The sequence below is a fragment of the Adiantum capillus-veneris genome, chromosome 1, assembly GCF_014529385.1.
Source record: "Adiantum capillus-veneris isolate H3 chromosome 1, ASM1452938v2, whole genome shotgun sequence".
Classification (NCBI taxonomy): domain Eukaryota; kingdom Viridiplantae; phylum Streptophyta; class Polypodiopsida; order Polypodiales; family Pteridaceae; genus Adiantum; species Adiantum capillus-veneris.
In genome coordinates this window covers 36,317,273-36,338,141 of record NC_140931.1, presented here as the reverse complement: position 1 = coordinate 36,338,141, position 20,869 = coordinate 36,317,273, and positions in this window count along the sequence as shown.

Genomic DNA, 20,869 nt, shown 5'->3' with positions numbered 1-20,869 from the left:
TGTTGCGTGATCCACTGGTCGTTTGGCACTACTTATAGTACAATTGTTGACATAGGCATGTGTGTCAGCATACATAGTTGGCCAATAAACCCCTAATTGCTTCAGTCTTTGGTGTGTTTTCATTGTTGAACAATGAAATGCACAATCCTGGACATGTGCTTCTTCAAGATAACACTCAAATTCCTCCGGATTTATACATAATCGTAAAATTTGGTCCGAGCCTAGATGATACAGCCGTCCTGCAATCAATTGGAAGTTTTGTTTGTCGAATTGTTTGCTGTTCGGATCTGTCTTCCTTGTTATCAAATCGACCTCCAAAGGAAAGAATGCTAACAATTTCCTGAGACCATTTGGGTATCATTTCAATATTGAAAAGATACGCATCAGGTATGTCATCATCTACTCCTTCAGGAGATTCCCCGTTGTACAGCCTTGAAAGATGATCCGCCCGTAAATGACTTTTACCCTTTTTGACTACCACTGTGAAATCAAACTCTAGCAATATAATAAACCATCGTACAATTCTCCCAGTATTGCATGGTTTATTTACCAGATACAAAAGAGCTTGATGATCTGTGAAGAACACAAATTTGTTTGCAAGTAAATAATGCCGAAATTTCTTTACAACATAAATCATTCCTAACCCCTCTCTTTCGGTGGTTGTGTAGTTCTTTTCTGCACTATTTAACTGTCGGCTTGCATAACAAACTAGAAAATCCGTTGTTTCGTCTGCAGGTTGAGCCAGAATACTCCCAATTGCATATGTAGATGCATCAATGTGAACATGGAATATCTTTTCCCAATCCGGTGCTTTAAGTACATGTGCTGATACAAGGTTTTCCTTCAGCTTTTGGAATGAAGTTTCACACTTCTCAATCCAGTCGAAACTGACTAACAAACGATACAGAGGTTGTGCAATGACTACATACATATATATGAATCTTTGATAATATCCGCAGTATCCCATGAAGGATTGCACTTGTTTTGCATTAGTAGGCCTGGGTAGGTCTACTATGACTTTGATTTTGTCAAGGTCCGTGGTTATGCCATTTCTTGAGACAATATGTCCTAAGATGCGGCCTTGCCTAACCATAAAAATGCACTTTTCTGGGTTAAGACAGATTCGATATGTTTTGCATTTTTCAAATACCTTTTGCAAATGGTCAATATTTTCCTCTCGTAGTTGAGAGTGTACACTCTTTGAACGCTTGCATCATCAATCTCTGAAAGGTAGCTGGGGCATTAGTTAAGCCAAAAGGCATAACTCTATACGCATATATTCCCCATTCTGTGGCAAACGTTGTTTTGTGTTGATCCTCTATTGCAATTGCCAGTTGGTTATACCCTAAAAACCCATCTAGAAAGGAATAAGCCCGTTTCCCAGCCACCCTCTCAAGTAGATGTTCTATGATTGGCAAGGGATAATTGTCCCTTATGGTGGCTGCATTTACCTTTTTGAGGTTCACACACACTCGCAGCTTTCCGTTCTTTTTTGGAACAACCACAACGGGTGACACCCAATCTGTATGTTCGATTTCATAGATGAATTCAACATCCATCAGCTTGTCAATCTCCTCTTTGATTCGTTTAGAAAATGTGTCAATATATGTATAAGGACGCTGTTTGCTAGGTTTGGCATCTGATTTCAAAGGAATTGTATGTTGGCATATTGATGGATCAACTCCGTTGAGGTCTTTGTAGGACCATGCAAACACATCTTTATACTTCTTGAGAAGTGTTGTGTTAGCCGTTCTTCTTCTTCAGGCTCTAAGTCAGTTGCTATATAGACTGGCTGAGGCTTCTCACTTGGTTCAGCGAGGTCTATTCGTTTTTCATTTTCCGGCCCATCATAAGATTCCTAATTTATTCTTTCCCTGGCTGGTGGTGTCATTATGATTTTTCTGTCCTGGATCGTGAATTTCCAATAGTGTGATGGAACATTCATGTTTCCTTTTTCGGACTCCTCCTTACCATCACTTTCTCCCTCAGTAGTCCATACCTCTCGTAATGACCGTTTCAGTTCTTGGTATTTATTTTTACGCTCCAGTCTCTGGGTCTTTTGTTTTTTCCTGTTTTGATTTTTGTGATTTTTGTGATTTTGTTTCTGTTTTAGCTTTCTGTACTTGTTTTATTTCCTCTAGTGTTCTTTCCCTTCGCACTCTCGAGAATCTCCCTGATATTTGGTCTTTTACACAATCCTCTGCTTTGACAAGCATTAGATAGTGAGTTTTATCTTTGATCCTGGGCATCAGGTTCTCTCTCGCTTTGTTTTCTACTCGTTTTCTCCTATAGCGTTCCTGGCATCTAGGGTGCTGATTGGCAAAATCATAAAACTTGATATTCTCTGTTTTCTCCCATGCTCACTTGAGCTGTCTGAACACTCATTATCTGCATCGTTATTTACTTCCAGATGCTCAGAGAAGTCATAAAACTGTTTTTGTTCTGGTGGTTCTACAACTCATCTCCTTCTCGTATAATGCTTACCATGTAATAGGGTAGCACATCATAGCCATCCTTATCGCAAAATTTTTTCGCCGGACTATCTGTAATGGTACAGACATCCAATGTTGCGAGTATGTGTTCCCATTCCAGAGGTTCTAAGGTATCTTTAGAAAAAGGTTCCAGAATATAATCCTTGTCCTCAATCGCTCTTTCTATGATGCATTCCTCTCTTTTTAAGCTCTCACAATGTGAAGCTCCGCACATCCATAGCTCTTTTTGTTGCCCTAACCATGCTGGGAGCTCAGACCCTGCTAATGTAGCTGAATCAAACTCTTCTACTGGTGTCTGGTTCACATCTTTGTAACTATGGTCTTTTAGGTGTATTTTGGTTGTTGTCTCGCCATGTCTGAGGTATATGTGGTCGTAACCCCAATCCTGGACCATCTTTAATTGTCGCATGAATGGTCTTCCCAAGATGATCTCGTAATTGTTCTTTTTGTCGAAATCGACTATTGCAAATGTATGCTCATACTCGATTCCGCACGAAGTGACAATTACTTTTTCTAAGAGTCCTAGAGGCTTTTCCATGAACCCATCTGCTAATTGAAATTTCATTATGGTAGCTCTCAAAGCTGGTTTTTCCCATTTTTTCCAGATTTCCTTAGTGGCAATAGCGACTCCTGCTCCACTGTCAAGAATAGCTTTGGAAACTACTCCTTGGAATTCTACTGGTAGCGTGGTGTTTCCATCTTCTCCCTTGCAATATTCTCCAACCTTGTTTAAAGGTACTGGCCTAGTGTTTAGTTGAGGCTTGTTCAATTCTCTGATCCCTTCCTGAAGCTTCGAGGTGGGGTCTTTCACTCCAAATTTTTCTAAGCATTTGCCTACGTTGGTCCACTTGTTTGCTCGTAACCTCCGGAGTTCGGCTAATGTGATTGTACATGCCACCGAGGTGGACAATAATTCAATCAACCCTTGTGAATCCATCACTCTGTTAGAAGACAGTCTTTGAGATGGGATTGCTCTCACCTCAGACTTGGCTTCATACTCTCCTAGGTAAGAGGGTAGAGTTTTTAGTGAGTCTGGTTGGCTGTGCCCCGAACTAATTGATCCCCGGTCTCCCCTTTGCGAATGCATATCAAAGTTCATTTGTGATCTTGCCTCAAATTCTTCAATAGGAGGTAAGATCTCATTTTTCTCTTTTCTCGTGCTATTCATGTGGTAACTCACCCTGTTAGCTTCGTTGGCATCACGGATTTGCTTCCACAGGTCATCTAGACTGTTACAATCCTTACCCATTTCTACCAATGTTTTAGGCTGGAACCTGTCACTTGTCTCCTCCGTTGTATTTGGCACTATAATAGGCTCTCCCCTAGACTCAGAGGCATTAGTGAGTCTTTCCTTCTTTCTAATTGTTTCTCTAAAGTTGGTTTGATAGGGGTTGGAGCTGGTACTTCATGCCAACTTGCAGGTTTACCAAGCGGGTTTTCTATCAAGGATTGAGCTGTTTCAATCATCGTTCTACACATTTCCAACCTCTGTTTTTCTATTTTAGCATATGGATAAGTCATCCATCTTTGCTCTTGGGTTTGGTTCTTTTTGAGTCTGGCTTCGTAAGCTTTTAGAAGTGCATCTAACTGCTCATTTAACTTTTCTGCCAACAATGATCCTCCTGATCCTGCACTTTTGGGTTCTGCTATTTCCTTGGGTGCTATGGTTGCCCCAGTGTGTGAGCCTAGGCTAGCTAGATCCTCTAACCGCTCTAATCTATCCTTTGTGTGTTTTAACTCCTCGGATAGAGCCGTTTGCTCTAGTGCTCTCCTAGCTTTCATACGCACCTTTCTAGCTTTCCAAGTGCTTCTATGATTTTTCGTTTCTGATTTGGGGCATTGGTTTTTGGCTCTTCAATTATGGGTTCATTCGTCATTCTTTGAGCTTAAGCTCGTGTCACTGCCTGAATAGGTATTATTGTCTCGTTTTTCGACCCTCCACTGGAAGGCACTGCTTCCAACATGTTCAAGGTAGTTTTAGCTCCTTTTCTCGGGTTCTTTGGGAAATCAGGAATTAAATGAGTAATTCCACACTCGGTGCAATATGCGTTGATTCTAATGATTTCATCATGAGGACAATCTCTTAGCCAATGGTCTCCACCACACTTGTAACAGGGTCCTTTAGGCTTTTGAGGTGCTCCTTGAGCTCCTCTTTGTTGGTATGCATGTCTCTGCCCTCCCATGCCTCCGTTGGATATAAACAACAATGTTCATTCATCCAAGCTATATCTTCCTTCTCCTGCTGCCTGTACAGCTGTAGGTGGTCCTTCACTTCCTATCATGCTCCATGGTTCTGGCGTTGAGGGTTCTTCCGGTGGATAATAGACAGGATTTTCAGCATATCCATTGGGATCTTCGTAATATGCATGCATAGGCACCAAAGCCTTCTCTTCTCATTTGATTACTGTTGGTGTGTATCTTATGCCAACTGGTCATAATCCTGGTAGGGGTGGTTGCTGCCCCAACACTGGTTGTGGTCTTTCTACACCTACAAGTCCTGGTAGGTTGCCTGCTTGATACCTAGGCATCGGTGGAAGTTGAGGAGATGCTACCTGAGTTTGGGGAGCATACGGTCGTTCTCTCACATATCCCTTGTTATAATAGCATTCCTCCACCCCATGGTTTGTCCATTTTTGTTCAATAGCACACCACTTGGGCTGTTTAGCCTGTGGTTTGGCGTACAAGTTAATCTTTTTTAGCACTTCCTCTACAAGCTGCTCCTGGCTTACATCTACTTCTCCTTTCGGTGCTATCTTAGAAGACTTGCTTCCACTTTGTTGTGAGGATGAATCATCGTCGAGATCCTTGAATTCACCCTCTTTGTAGACCGCACAATTGTCCACAAGGTAAAGAGCCTCCTTAGTTAACGCATTTAACGTCGTGCTCCTCTTCATATGTAAGTCCTTCTGGAGATCTGCATTCCTTAGTCCTTGGATAAATATAAGCATAAGTATGGACTGAGTTGGCAGTTCTTCCACAGGGCAGAACTTAACATATCTTTTTAGTCGTAGGGTTGCCTTTTGCACAGATTCTCTGTCTTTCTGTTTGAATTTATGGATTTGTGAGACTGTATTATGAGCTATCCCCCTTTGTGAGAATTCCTCAATAAACTCGTCAAACACCTCCTCCATAGACTCAAAGTCTCTACGCTCCACAGAGTCAAACCAAGTAGCAGTGTCATCCTCTAGGGTTAGTCCAAACCCTGCAATTTGGGTAGGAAAGTCTAACACCTCTTTAGCTCTAATTACATGCACAAAGGCTGGTACATGATCTCTAGGATCTCTGTTTCCCGTGTATTTCTTGTTTACCCATTTTTGCACCTGAGAAGGTCTAATCCTATGATGGTCTACAAATCTCATCATTGGATCTCCTCGTCCTAATCGATATACCTCCTCTGGCCTTTTGTAGTAGGCGGGTTCCTCTCCCAGTGGTGCTCCTAAGCCATAATTTTTGATGGTTCTTGTAGGAGATGGTTCATCTCTTCGAACTAGTTCTATGGGTGGTAACCAGGCTCTGTTGACCCTTGAGTTTTTGGTTTACTCTCGCCTTGATACCGTGAATAGAGTGGTGGTTCTTGTAAATCCCTTAGCCCTTGTGCGGCTTGATAACCATATTGGTTTTGGTCTTGTTCTAATGTTGCACTCTGTCGAAGCCATGGCTGCAATGATGGCTGGGTTGCTGGTTGGCTCTGGTTGTTGAATGTCTGCTGTTGGGTAGAATGTGAGATCGCATCATAATCTTCTGCAAAGGGATTTGTCAACTTGCTAGGGGTGTAGGTGGCTCTTGGCACTTCATCGGGGGCATATGTTGATGCTCTTGAAACTGTTGCCTTTTCTACCTCCTCTGGGAGAATACGTTTGTATTCTTGCCCGTATCTATCAACAAAAACAATATCCTTCCCCATAGCAATTTCATAAGAGAATAAGTAAAGAACCTTTTCTTTGCTTAATTTGTTTGGATAGGGTTCTTTGCAACGAAAGTAAGAGACTATTCCCTTGCTCTCATGCTTGTAAATTCCCACATTCTCATTATAAGTTGAAACCGTGGTTGTTTTCTTATCATACATAAAAAGCGCTCCAGGTCGATCAATGTTTGGAGGCGGTTCTTGAGTTTCTGAAACCATTTTCCCTTTCGCCACGTTATCTCCATATCTATTGTAATCCTCAGGGTTACTAACTATTAGATAGTGGTTCCCCTTTTCGTCTCGGAATCTATCTCCATCATCATAGACTCGAATTACTTCTAGTCTCTGAGCCGGCCTTTCTTCAATACAAATACACTTGCATCCTCGATAGTCAGAATAAACGAGGGCTCCCCTTGAGTTTGTTCCTTTTAAGAAGATTACAACAGTGAACTTGGAATCATTCAAAGGATTTAGAGAGGTGCTTCCCCTTTGTATTGGTCCGTCATAGGTGAAACCTCCTGGATGTTGACTACCCATCATGCAGAAGGATTTGTTTGATGAAGTGTCAGTATCACTACCCTCCTCAATAATTGGTGCTAGTGGATCTAGCCTTGCCTGAGTTACACTCTCCTCAGTGGATACTAAACTACCTTGATCACCTGCCACCTTTTGGTCTCTAAAAATGTGTCTTCCTGATCTTAAATTCATCAAACTTAGAAATGCAACTTAACACAAATCCAACCACTCACCTGGCAAAGGATCAGTCTCCGCACAACTTCTTGCTTTGCTGCTGAATATACCTGAACACAAGTGTTTAATTTCGGCAATCGAATCAAAGCATTTAACCGTTAGAGGTGATCTTAGTAATGATTGGTATAACTGGAGAGTTATGTTGGAATTAGGGTTGCAGAGAAACACACACAGCTTGGAGAAGACGAAGGAAGCTCAAGGCACACAATAGAGAGTGTGTTACTTAGTGTGCAATGGAAAGATAGATAGCCCTAGAGTGATGGGCGTATATACAATGCACGGGGGAAAAAACCTCCTAAAGAGGGAAAAAATGCCCCGGCGGTCCTAGTGTGTTCACACACATCACTACCACATGTATATGGTAACAAATCCCCCCTGGAGTGATGCGGTGAACGAGAGCTGGCACATGAGTAAAGGGAAGTGCCATGCCCTGAGGACAGGATCAGTCCACACAGGGGAGTAAGCCCAAAGCTTTGCGGAAAGCTTCAAGCTTCTCACGAGACAATGCCTTTGTGAAAAGATCTGCAAGGTTGTCCTGTGTTGGCACATAAGCCAAGCTGATCTCTCCTGCTGAGAGCCTCTCCCTGACATAGTGGTAATGCACCTCAATGTGCTTTGTGCGAGCATGAAAAACTGGGTTCCTCGCAACTGCCAATGCGCTCTGACTGTCAGTGTAGATAGTGTTGGCAGTGTCCTGTCCAACACCCAAGTCAGCCATAAGGCGTCTGAGCCATACACACTCAACCGTAGCTGTGAAGACTGCCCTGTACTCAGCCTCACAACTCGAAGTGGCCACAGTAGGTTGCTTCTTGCTCAACCATGATATACATGAACTGCCAAGCATGAAACAAAAACCACTTGTGGACACTCGCGTGTCAAAACAACCAGCCCAATCTGAGTCCGAAAAAGCATGTAAGTCTGGCGGCAATGATCCCCCCTTGGGATAAAACAAGCCAAGATGTAAAGTGCCACTAAGGTAGCGGAAAATCCTCTTGATAGCCGGCCAATGCTTAGACCCTGGGCTATGCATAAATCTGCTGACCTGCGAGACTGCAAACTGAATATCTGGCCTCGTGTTGCATACATAAATGAGGCAGCCAACAGCAGTTTGGTAAAGAGTGACATCAGCAGGATCGCCAGCATCATGTAGACTCAACTTCAAACCTGTTTCCATGGGAGTGGCAATAGGTTTGCAATCCTCAAGTCCAAACTTACATAGCAATGTCTCTATGTAACTTTTCTGACACAAGGCAATACCACCATCACACTGCTTAAACTGTATACCCAAGTAATGATGCAACAGCCCCAAATCTTTCATCTTGAAAGTAGCATTCAAATCAGCCTTAAATTCAGCAATATGTCTCTCATTTGGTCCAGTGATTAGCAAATCATCAACATAAAGAACCACAATGAGAAATACATCATCCTCACGCTTTACATACAATGTGCTTTCTGTTGGACTGTTACGAAAGCCTCGTTTAACCAAATGAGTGTCAGCTTTCTCATACCAAGCACGAGGAGATTGCTTCAACCCATACAAAGCCTTCTTACATTTGCACACTTTGTCCTCTTGTCCTTTTATGAAAAAACCGCGAGGCTGCGTTACATAAACTTCCTCAAATATGTCACCATTCAAGAAAGCAGTAACAATGTCTGATTGATGTACATCCCAACCAAAATGAGCTGCCAATGCACATAGAAAACGCACAGTAGTCATACGACAAGTGGGAGCAAAAGTCTCTTCATAATCTATGCCTTTTTGTTGTGCATAACCCTTTGCAACAAGTCGAGCCTTATGGCGATCGATCTCACCATCCGGCTTGCGTTTCAACTTGTAAACCCACTTCGTACCAATGGCCTTTTTGCCAGGAGGCAAATCACATAAAGTCCATGTGTCATTCTCTATAAGTGCATCATATTCTGATTTCATGGCAGCAATCCAATTTTCTGAATTCTGTGCTTCATCAAAAGACAGAGGCTCCTCAACATCATGTAAACTAGACACAGCCAAAGCATAACAATCTGATGCATAAGATGCATGGCGAGAGCCTGAACGAGTACGACTAGATAAAGGTGCATCCAATTTACTGTCACGCAAAGTGTGCACCAGCCATTTTGGCATACCTCTAGCCTGCTCATTTTCAGCCCTTTCCTCATCAAGTACATCATGTACATCTGCATCAGTAATAGGCTGTTCTAAAACATTTTCAGAAACCCCCATAGGCTGTACATTTGCCTCATTGGAACTTACATTCGTATTTCCACCACTGAAAAGAGGCAACAAAGTGTCATAAATGTCCTATGAGCTTACATTATTGTCTCTAGTACATGACAGCAAGGGTTGAACAGAATCTTCCACAAACACTACATCCCGTGAAACCAAAATACGTTTTGTTTGCGGATGATACAACCTGTAACCTTTGCTTTCAGCACTATAACCAACAAAAATACATTTGACAGCCTTATCATCCAATTTTCTGCGCTGCACTTGTGGCACCAAAGCATATGCCAAACAGCCAAAAACACGCATGTGCTCAATAGAAGGTTTTCTATCATGCCATGCTTCATATGGAGTAATAGACTGCAAAGCTTTCGTAGGACACCTGTTAAGTACATAAGTGGCACACATGATGGCCTCAAGCCAAAAAGAATGCGGCAAAGCTTGACTTTTGACCATACATCGTGCCATTTCCGTTAGTGACCTGTTTTTCCTCTCAGCAACACCATTTTGCTGAGGTGTATAAGGCACTGTACATTGGTGTTTTATCCCACGACTAGCCAGAAATGCATTAAATTCATGAGACATATACTCCCCCCCTCGATCGGAACGGAGGGTGCCCATAGTACATTTTGAGACATTTTCAGCCATAGCCAAAAATTGTTTGAAGCACATAAAAACTTCGGACTTTGCTTTAAGCGGAAATACCCATGCATGCCTGGAGTAATCATCAATGAAAGTCACGAAGTACAGGTAATTGCCCAAGGACGGAGTTTGCATGGGCCCACAAACATCACTATGCACAAGCTGCAACCTGCATGTGGCCCTAACTGAACCATCCTTTGGAAACTTAGAACGCTGCATTTTACCCAGAATACAGCCTTCACAAACATGTTTGATAGGTGCTTCAAGAGGCGGCAAAGAAGCAACCATATCAGATTTCTGCAAACGCAGCAAACTGGCAAAATTCAGATGACCAAAACGTGCATGCCAAAGTTTTGCATCTGAAATAGCCCGTGAATCTGCAACAGCATTTGCAAAATTTTGTCCACACTTGTCATACAAAGTGAGCTTATACAGCCCACGGCACAAAAGCCCAGATGCAACAATTTCATCACCAAAACTGAGATCATGAACTGTACATCTGTCATCCACAAATTTGACTACAAGTCCAAGTCTAGCAAGTGCGGATACAGACAATAGATTCTTCTTGATCCCAGGTACATAAAGTGCATCAACAAGTGTGAAGGAACTGCCATTAGCAGCAGTGAGCACAATCTTTCCAACTCCCTGAACTGGATAAGAGGCGTTGTTGGCACAAGTGACTGAATTCCCATGAGGGACAGACTCGAGAGAGGTAAACAATTCACGATGTGAGGTAATGTGCTTTGTAGCACCACTGTCGAAATACCACACATGTGAATCTGCAGCAACTGACAAGCATGCATCATGGACAGCAGGATTGTAAGTGCACTCTGCGCTAAAAGCCCATTCTGCATCAACATCAGCATCACAATCTCCTTTCACAGAAGACTCAACAATGGCTGCATTTGTAGTGGAACCAGCATTTGCAGTGGAACCACCCTCTTTCTTCTTAGCCTCTTTGGCCTTCAACTTAGGACACGACTTGATCAAGTGATCATTGGCTTTACAATAATGGCAACGCATCTTCTTTTTGCCCTTATCACCAGAATTGCCAGACGAAGTGCTGCCAGCAGAAGCATTAGGAACAGAATTTTTGCCACTCGCAGCAGAACCATAAGAAGTGGCTGCATTACTGTTACCACCCTTTCTTTGAGAAGCAATAAAAGCCTGTTCAACTGCACGCTGCCTAGTCCTGTTTTTTCTAGAAAGTGACTCTTGCAACAGCAATGTGCATAATGCATCAAACTTGACAACTTCAGGATTTCCTTGGGTCATCAGTCTCCAAGTACTAGCAAAAGTTTGGTAGGAATCTGGTAAGGCATCAAGAACAGTCTGCACAAGGGAACTGTCAGAAATGACTTCACCTGCAGAAATGAGTTGCTCATTGATATCCTTGACACTAGCAAGGAAAGTGTCCATATCATCTTCCTCATGCATAATCTTCGACTCTAGCTCTTTACGCAGCAAAGCAATTTTAGCCTCATTGCGGCTTGCATAAAGACCTGCTAGAATATCCCAAGCCTGTTTTGCAGATTTTGCTGAACGGATGTGAGGAATAATGGTGCGCTTCACAGACAACGCAATCAATGCATGAGCCTGCGCATCCTTAACATCCCAACGAGCTTGTTCTGCTGTAGGCAAAACAACTCTAACAGCTGCAATCCTTGCAGCAAGACCTGCAACATCCTCAATATCGCCTACATCTTCAGAACCAGGACGTACATCAATGCCCTGCACAATGTTCCAGACACCTTTTGACACAAGAACGTGTTGCATCATATAAGCCCACATAGGGTAGTTGTCCCCATCCAACCTGTCCTCAGCAGCAAACATCTTGAACACATCTGTGTTGTTGTTGTCAGCCATGGTAAATGCTGCACCTGATGTGAAAACTGCCCGAAAATAGGAGAAATGGAGCGGGAACAACTTGTGTTATATAGCACAAACCGTAGAAGACTATAAGGCACCTGTTATGTAGAAAACGGCACTGACAGAAAATCTGCACAAAATGACGAAATAACCTGTGCAGTACTGCCCGTAGTGGAAACGGAGGCCGAAATGAGCCCAAATCAAAATTCTGAGCAGACCAAGCTCTTTGAGCTCCCCCAAAATATTTGTCGACCTGCGAACGCTTGCCAAAGCTCACTGAAATCGGAGAAAGTGAGCAGGCGTGTGCTGGAGCAGCTGGCGACTAAGCCCGGGAGGACGTGACCTGCTCTGATACCAATTGTTGGAATTAGGGTTGCAGAGAAACACACACAGCTTGGAGAAGACGAAGGAAGCTCAAGGCACACAATAGAGAGTGTGTTACTTAGTGTGCAATGGAAAGATAGATAGCCCTAGAGTGATGGGCGTATATACAATGCACGGGGGAAAAAACCTCCTAAAGAGGGAAAAAATGCCCCGGCGGTCCTAGTGTGTTCACACACATCACTACCACATGTATATGGTAACAAGTTAACCTCAGCCACTACTGTATTTATACACTTCTGATGTTCTTGATTAGGTCTGCTAATCTGGAACTGTACTTCCCTTGGATGTCGATCAATTTACCTGAAAAAGTCTTAATTCTGTCTTTACTCGGTCAAAAGGTCAAACAAGGTCCAAATTCACTTCTGAAAGAAGTTCTGGAACCCTTAAGTCAAATGGAACATCACTGTATAGCCTCAGTCAAATTTTCTCTTCCCTAATTTCCAGTAGACATCCTACGCGTAGGATGTCTCCTGCTTTGTTTTGCTTGGCTTTTTACACTATAGACTCCTCTTGATGTGCTGAGTCCACATCTGTTTTTACTTTTTGATTTGGACACCTATAAGCTGGTCAATGGATCAGAAATTTGTTCCGATAGCCTGATGTTGGGATTAGTCAAATCAACCCCAATTTGGACCAAAATTGACTAGGAGGCTTGCCTCAGGTTATACAACACCCTGCTATGCCTACAGTCAGTTTCTGGCTTGAATTTCATGCAAAAGACATTCTACGTGTAGCATATCTTATTGCTCAAAATGGATTCAAATGCAAAGCACAGACTCTCCTTAAGGTGCTGATCACTTTGGTATGCTCAAAACTGAATTGGAGTGCGAAATCACACAGATTACATCCTACGAGTAGGATGTCTTTTTGGCCTGTTTGACCCCAGAATTGATCCACAGGTTCCTCTTGATGTCAGCAACCCAGTGGTATGCTTAAATTTTGGTTTGGATTTCAAAAGCCCCCAATTTTAGTTGTTCTAGCCTTTTTTCAGTCAAAAGTGCTCAAGTCTGCTTAGAACCCAATTTTCTCACCCAATTGAGATGAAACCTCTCTTAGTCACTCAATATATCATGCAGATCATCCTCATGCAGGAATCCTATGGTTTTGGTCTTAAAATAATGCGTTGGCACAATTTGGGTAGGATGTCTAGCAATTTCTGTCTATCTGGCCTTATCCTGTCAAGATATGGTCAAATTTCCACTTTCCAGGTGAAAATAGGGTAAAACCTACCTTTTGAACACACTGGTCAACTCAAAATTCCAAAATTTCCCCCATATCACCCTGTAGACATCCTACACGTAAGATGTCTCTTGGCTTAAAATTAAATTTTTTTCCTGACAAAAATGCTCCTGATGTCTTGCCACTCGCAGCAGAACCATAAGAAGTGGTTGCATTACTGTTACCACCCTTTCTCTGAGAAGCAATAAAAGCCTGTTCAACTGCACACAATCTAGTCCTGTTTTTTCTGGAAAGTGACTCTTGCAACAACAATGTGCATAATGCATCAAACTTGACAACTTCTGGATTTCCTTGGCTCATAAGTCTCCAAGTACTAGCAAAAGTCTAGTAAGAATCTGGTAAGGCATCAAGAACAATCTGCACAAGGGAACTGTCTGAAATGACTTCTCCTGCAGAAAAAAATTTGCTCATTGACATCCTTGACACTAGTAAGGAAAGTATCCATATCATCTTCCTCATGCATAATCTTCGACTCCAGCTCTTTACGCTGTCGTGCTGTGACACGTACATAGTGGGAACGCATGCTACAAGATCTATCTTGTAATTTTTTAGATACATAATTATCTTTCCTATAATGTACATATGCATATTTAAGTATAATAATAAGCCTTCTATCTCATCCTATTATTTTTCTCAAGGGTAACCTATTCTTACTTTACCATCAGAAAATACTATGGGAAAAGCATCAATAGCCGCCTCTTTAATTTGGGGCAAAAAGCATTGATTCTTTATTTCTACTATCTCATTATCATCTCACACCCTAGTTAGATCCCATATCTAGGGTAAACTCCAATATATATATATTCTATGTATTTTTCATATTTTTCTTATATTTCTTTTTAAATAGCTACTAGGAGGGAATCAAATCTTAGTGGGACACTAGGTGGCATGATTTCAAAGATACACTTATTTTAATGCATTATTACAAGCATGATTACAAAACTTTGTCAAAGAGCAATGTCATGCTTTCATATGGCATGAGGTGTCCTTTGGAATCAAATGAAAGTCTAGGCTAAGGGGACCACAGGAAGACTTTTGCTGCCAGAAATGGACCCTATTTTGATGAATTTTTTACACAAGGTTCCAATCTGAATTGGAAAATGATTTTAAAATGAAAATCATAGCTAATGAGCTGAAGTTTCTGCCCATATTTTTACCTTTTTATTTGGAGCCATGGTTGAGGAGATATGATCAAAATACTGGACCCCAGTCTGCTCACATCATGCAGGGACAACTCATTTCCAACTTTTCCAATTCCTGTTCACACTGGCTCCTCTCTTCTTGTGTAAACCCTTGGGGGTTCTCTTCACCTATAAAAGGGGACCTCTTCTTTCTTGAAAAGAACTCAAGCATTCAAGCCATTGATGAGAGGAATTCTTGAGGGAGTGAGTAGTAATGCCTAATTGTACTTAGCCATTAACATAAGCCCAAGCCTACACTTTCTCCTAGAGGAAGACTAGCCATTCTTGTACGCTATCCTTGGAAGATCAACTCTAATCAAAGAAGGTATTGCACTTGGCGTATCAATCAAAGTGGAGTTCTCCACTCTTCTTCGCTCTCCATCAATAATGGTGCCGAAGGGTTTGTCAAGTAAGATGTGTTCTACATTGATGTTTTCTTGATTTCTTGTTGTTTTCTTTTTCATCTCTAATCCAACATATATATATATATATATATATATATATATATATATGTATCTAATCTCATCTCCTTTACCAAACCTATCTCTCTCATTCTTAGTAATTCATCCTCTCTATAAATTCTAGGTTCTCTTTGCTACAGGTACATCTCTCCCTGCAGTATCTTTATTGCCTACGGGCAAGAATAGGGCTTGGGAGGGAAACTTCTCATCTCTTCACTTCTCTCATATCTACATTTCTCACATACTATCCTAGATGAATAACCCACATGATGATAATTTCAATCGCTTTCACTTTGTACGATCTATTAGAATTAACGTATGGATTAGCCGTAAAATACACTTTCAACAACGTATAGTGTTTCTCTTTGGCCCAGAAAGGCTCAATGAAATACTTCTATCATCGGATCCCATCATACTACCTCTCATAGATTATAATTTTTCTTTTGATGTAAGCGTAGTTATCTTGCTATGAACCAAGAGGATTTGTACACACAATTAGTCCCAATCACTAGACAAAATATATATATTATGGTAAGCACAAAGCTACAATTCCAAAGAACAATTCGTAGCCTATTTGGTCAGCCAAGTTTGAATTCCATTAACTCATCTATTAACCCTTTCATATTACCCATGATACGATATGACCATAGCCTTGATGTTTTCATCTTCGTATTGTTTTGACATTCTCTTTTGTGTTTTTTCTTTGTGTGTGTGAGTGCAAGAGAGAAAGAGCGAGTCTTCTTTGATTTCACTTCTTTCCAAACCCTAGTCTTCATGGCATCTATGGTTTAACTTCTTCATATAGTTTTTGTTGAGTTCTCTCACAAACTCTCACAGCCATAAGCCCGGTGCTTTCCTGCCAAGACTGCAAATTTCTCGACATATTTTTGGTGAACCCGACGCGAATCTGCTAGGGTGAGAGTTTGTGGGTAACCATGGGTGATCATGTTGAGCAACAGGGTATGCATTTTGACCCTGCAACAATGCAAATGTTTCAAGCATTTGCAATGTTCATGCAACAACAACATTCTACTGAAAGAAGGGAGATTTCAGCAACGAAGGCCATACAAGCGGTCGTCAACAGAATGAATCAGTTCAATGGAAAAGATGTAACCAAGTATTTACGCGAGTATGTGAAGGAGATGGAGCTGCATCGTGTGTCAGAAGGTGAGATGATTCAAAGCTTTGAGCTAGTTGTTGCTCCAGAAATTAGGGAGCATGTTAGGGCAATTAAAGATGGGCATGGGAGAAATTGGGAAGAACGCAAAGTAGCTTTAAAGGAGGAATATTTCATGGAGGACTCGGAGAGAGTGACCAAAAGGACATTCTTAGAATGGGTAGTCAAGCCAAAGCAAGGACTATCAATAACAGAGCTACTTAGGGAATTTGAGCGGCGCTATGTACAACTCACTAGGACAGAAAGGGCCACACTAGATGCAGAGAAGACAGATCTTTTCTTACAAGCTGCAGGTAAAGATTTTTAAGAAAATTTGGAGCTTCTTCTTGAAGATAAAGATGTTGAGAAAGGACTAAAGACCGACTGGAATGAGGTTGAAGGTGTTGTCTCACTGCTTGCCAAACGACAAAGAAGAAGGGAGGTAAAATCCACTTAAGAGAGACAGGTCTACCCTTGAGAACTAACTTTGGGAAGGGGGGAATGCAAACCTTAGTTGAAGATATGGCAACTAAGCATGCCACCTCTTCAGTTGAGGCATCTACTTATGGAGTAAAAATTGAACATTTTTGTGATGAAGAGGTGAGTGACCATCATGGTCAAATTTGGCCAAATGTCATGCAATTAGCTAAAAAGGGAAAGCTTACAAAAGAGATTCTACATGAAGCAGGTGATTGCATACGTCTAGAAACAGGATGGAATGATCCAGTGGACTCATTGTCAATGCATGCCTACATTACAAAATGCCAACAAAATGAGGCAATTGTAGAAGAGAAGCGTAGACGTGAGAATACTGATGAAGGACCATCAAAAAGAGCTTCTAGAAGTGGGGGAAGAAGTGACTCAACGCCTTCTCAAACACCCTCAACACAAGGAGCATCTCCACCTGAAGTACTCATGGAGGAGTCTACAACATGAAAGAAGAAAGAGCCAACAAAAGGTAAGACAAAAGGCCCAACTTATAAACTACAATCTGATATTGAGGTTGCTACAGATTTAAAGAATGTCTTGGAGGAAAGGATCTTGAATAGCAAGATTGAGTTTACTCTGGGAGAAGTTCTTGGCATTGCAAAGCGTGAATTCCATGAGGAGATCATTGACATCATCAAGAGGAAGAGGCAAACCCTTGCTGAAGTTTCTCGTCCTCCACAGGTTGAAGGGGAAACCTCAAAGACACAAGGGATGCAACTGCAAAATAAGGAGAATGATGGAGTTGTGGTAGGATGCTACCAATCTAGTGGGAGAGTGAAGCAAGTGCATTTCTCAAATGATGATGAAGAAGTTGAAGATATTCCTAGGAGTTACTATTCATGAAGTCATTGGGCAAGGGCTACTACAGAAACTTTGGTCAAGGTAGGTGATCTTGAAGAGCCATTTGTTGCCTTGATTGACCATGGTTCAGAAATAAACATAATGTCAAAGAGTCTCTACAACAAGTGCAAATGGCCGATGGACACAGATCATGGCTAGATGGTAAAAGTGGCAAACAATTCATCCGGTGAATGGTATGCAGCACGTCTAGGTGTGAAGGTAACAATAGGTGATGTAAAGATTGACCAAAACTTCTTTGTACAGGATACATCTTCATATCATCTCATCCTTGGACAACCCTACATTGTGGGAGTTCGAATGGAAACAAAGGTAATGGATGATGGTTCAGCATATGCTAGGATACGTAGCAAAGATGGTAAACGAGCGGTTCAATTTCTCACAGTTTGTGTGAACCATGAAAGAAATCGTGACAACCTCAGAGAACATCCTCTACCACAGGTGAGCAAAGAGTTTCATGACCATAGGGAAATGATGGGTTTTGGCCAAGTACCATTGTAAAGCGGGATTGCAGTGGTACAAAAAGAAAAAGGGTCTCGCCTGATCCAAAAATAGGTGAAGCTTTTTCAACGAACTCCTTGGTAACAAAGAATGGATTAGTATGTTTTACAAAACTTGAAGATTTGAAGAGATGTGAGAGGCAATATGTGCATAATGCACAAATAGGCATGAAAAAGAGTGGGTTGCTAGAGCCTACTAAAAATGTTTTGGGTTTGTGTGAACAAGTTTCTTTTGTAAATACTATGGGTGAGCTTGATGCTATAATGGGGTTTAGTTTGCATCTTGAAAATGAAGTTGTGGAAGTTTGCTCTATGGAAATGTATCAAGTAATAGAAGCCCTTAAAGAAAGCCAAATAGTTGGCCCAGAAGTCCATGTTGAAACTAAATACAAGAGTGTAGCAAAGAAGGTGAAACCAGTAGCTTCACCCTTACCACCCAACAACAGGGAAAAGATTGAGCAGGCTTCTTTACAACCAAGTTTGAGGAATCCTAAAAAGATCGGGCATACCTTCACAAAGGAGTCTTTTCAAGAGTTGCAGATTGGTTGCGAGGAGTTTCTAACACAGGAGGAGACGAAGTGCTTCAAGGAAATGCTTTCAAAGCATGGTAAGGCTTTTGTATTTGAGCCACATGAGATAGGATGTGTTGATCCTTCTATTGTAGCTCCTATGGTAATTTTCACAATACCTCATGTGCCTTGGAATCTACGGCCTATTCCGGTTCCAAAGGCTCATTTGCCAAAGTTAGTAGAGCTACTGAATGAGAAAATCAAAATGGGAATCTTGGAGCCTTCTTGTGCTCCATACTCAAACACGTGGTTCACAGTTCCAAAGAAGAATGGTTCTCTACGCTTCATCCAAAATATGCAACCAGTGAACAAGGTGACAATTAGAAATGTAGGTACAGGTCCAATTGTGGATGATTTTGTAGAGGCCGTTAGCAGGGAGGGCAATCTACTCAATGGGGGATCTCTACTCAGGGTATGATCAATTTCAGCTTGCAATCGAAAGCAGAGACTTGACAACCATGAGGACACCTTTGGGTTTGGTAAGGATGTGTACCTTGCCATAGGGAGCAACCAACTCGGTTGCACATATGATGAATGGGATGAATAAGGTCTTACGTGACTTTATTCCTCAAATCACAATGCCTTTCATTGATGATTTGCCTATCAAAGGATGTGAAGAAAGTGACAAAGATGAAGCTTTGGATCTCAAGGGATGCCGCAGGTTTGTGGTAAATCACATAAATGATTGTGATAAAATTTTGTTTAGGTTGGAAGAAGTGAATCTTACATTGTCAGGGAAAAAGTCTATGTTTGGTGTCAATGAAGTGCTTATTGTGGGGCACATGTGCGGGCCATATGGTAGGAAACCTTGTCCATCAAAGGTAGATGCCATCCAAAGAATGAAAGAAACATGCACTAGCATCACTGAGGTTAGAAGGTTTCTGGGAGCATGTGTCTTCTATGTTATTTGGATTCCACATTATGCACATGTAGCTGATCCTCTTTATCAGCTGCTTAGAAAGAATCAGAAGTTTAAATGGACAGAAGCACATGTAAAATCCATGAAAAAGCTAAAGGAGTTGCTCCAGTCAGCAACAACTTTGAGAAAGGTAGACTATGAGTGTCAAAGGCCAGTAATTGTGACAGTAGACACCAGTCCTACAGGGATTGGATGGGAAATAGGGCAAGATGACAAAGAAGGACACAGGTATGTGGTAAGATTTAGAGCAAAGGTGCTAAGTGCTCTCCAAAGAAACTATCCACAGATAAAGAGAGAGTTATGGGGTATGGTTACAACCTTGAAAAGTGGAAAAGAGTACCTAATTGGTGCATGTGTGGTTGTAGAAACAGATTGTCTACCACTTCTTGGGATGATTACAAGCTGCTCAACACCAGACATTGCGATGTTGCGGTGGATTGCCTACATTAAGTCCTTAAATCCTGAGTTTAAGCACATTGCAAGTAAAGACAATACAATGGCAGATATGCTATCAAGGGAAAGGTATGAAGATGAGTCACAAATGATTGACGAGGGAGATGATGTAGGCACAAAGTTCTATTCTATCTCTCATGTCAAAGGTAACAATGTCTGCATGACTAATCTATTTGAATCATTCTTGAAAGAGCTTTATGAAGGTGATTGGCTTCTTATTGGAAGCTACTTGAGTAATCTAACAAAACAGGATGATTGGTCTGAACAAGAATTCAAGAGGATATGCAGGAAAGCATATGGGTACTTTTTGAGGGATGGTTACTTGTGGAAGCATCCTAAACAAAAGGGTGCTACACCACAACGGGTTATATGTAAAAAAGAGACTCAAGTAAATGTCATGCAAGAGTTTCATGAGAGTCTATGGGCTAGACACAGGGGTGCGTGGGCAACCTTTTCCAAGTTGAAAGAAAAATATGGGTGGAAGGGTATGTATAAATATGTATCTCAATTTGTAGAGTCATGTGTAACTTGTCAAATGTATTCAAATGTCCGACATCGTGATGGATTGCACCCTACATATCCACTAGCCATGCACTATAAATGGGTTGTGGATCTAGTCACAATGCCTTTAGGACTCTAGCAGATGAGATACTTGGTTCTTGCACGAGAAGACCTAACTAATCAGGTTGAAGGAAGAGCATTAAGAGCTAAAACCACAGAAGCTGTGTGCAAATTCCTTCTTGATGAGGTGATTTGCCGTTATGGTTGTGTGGGAAAAATCA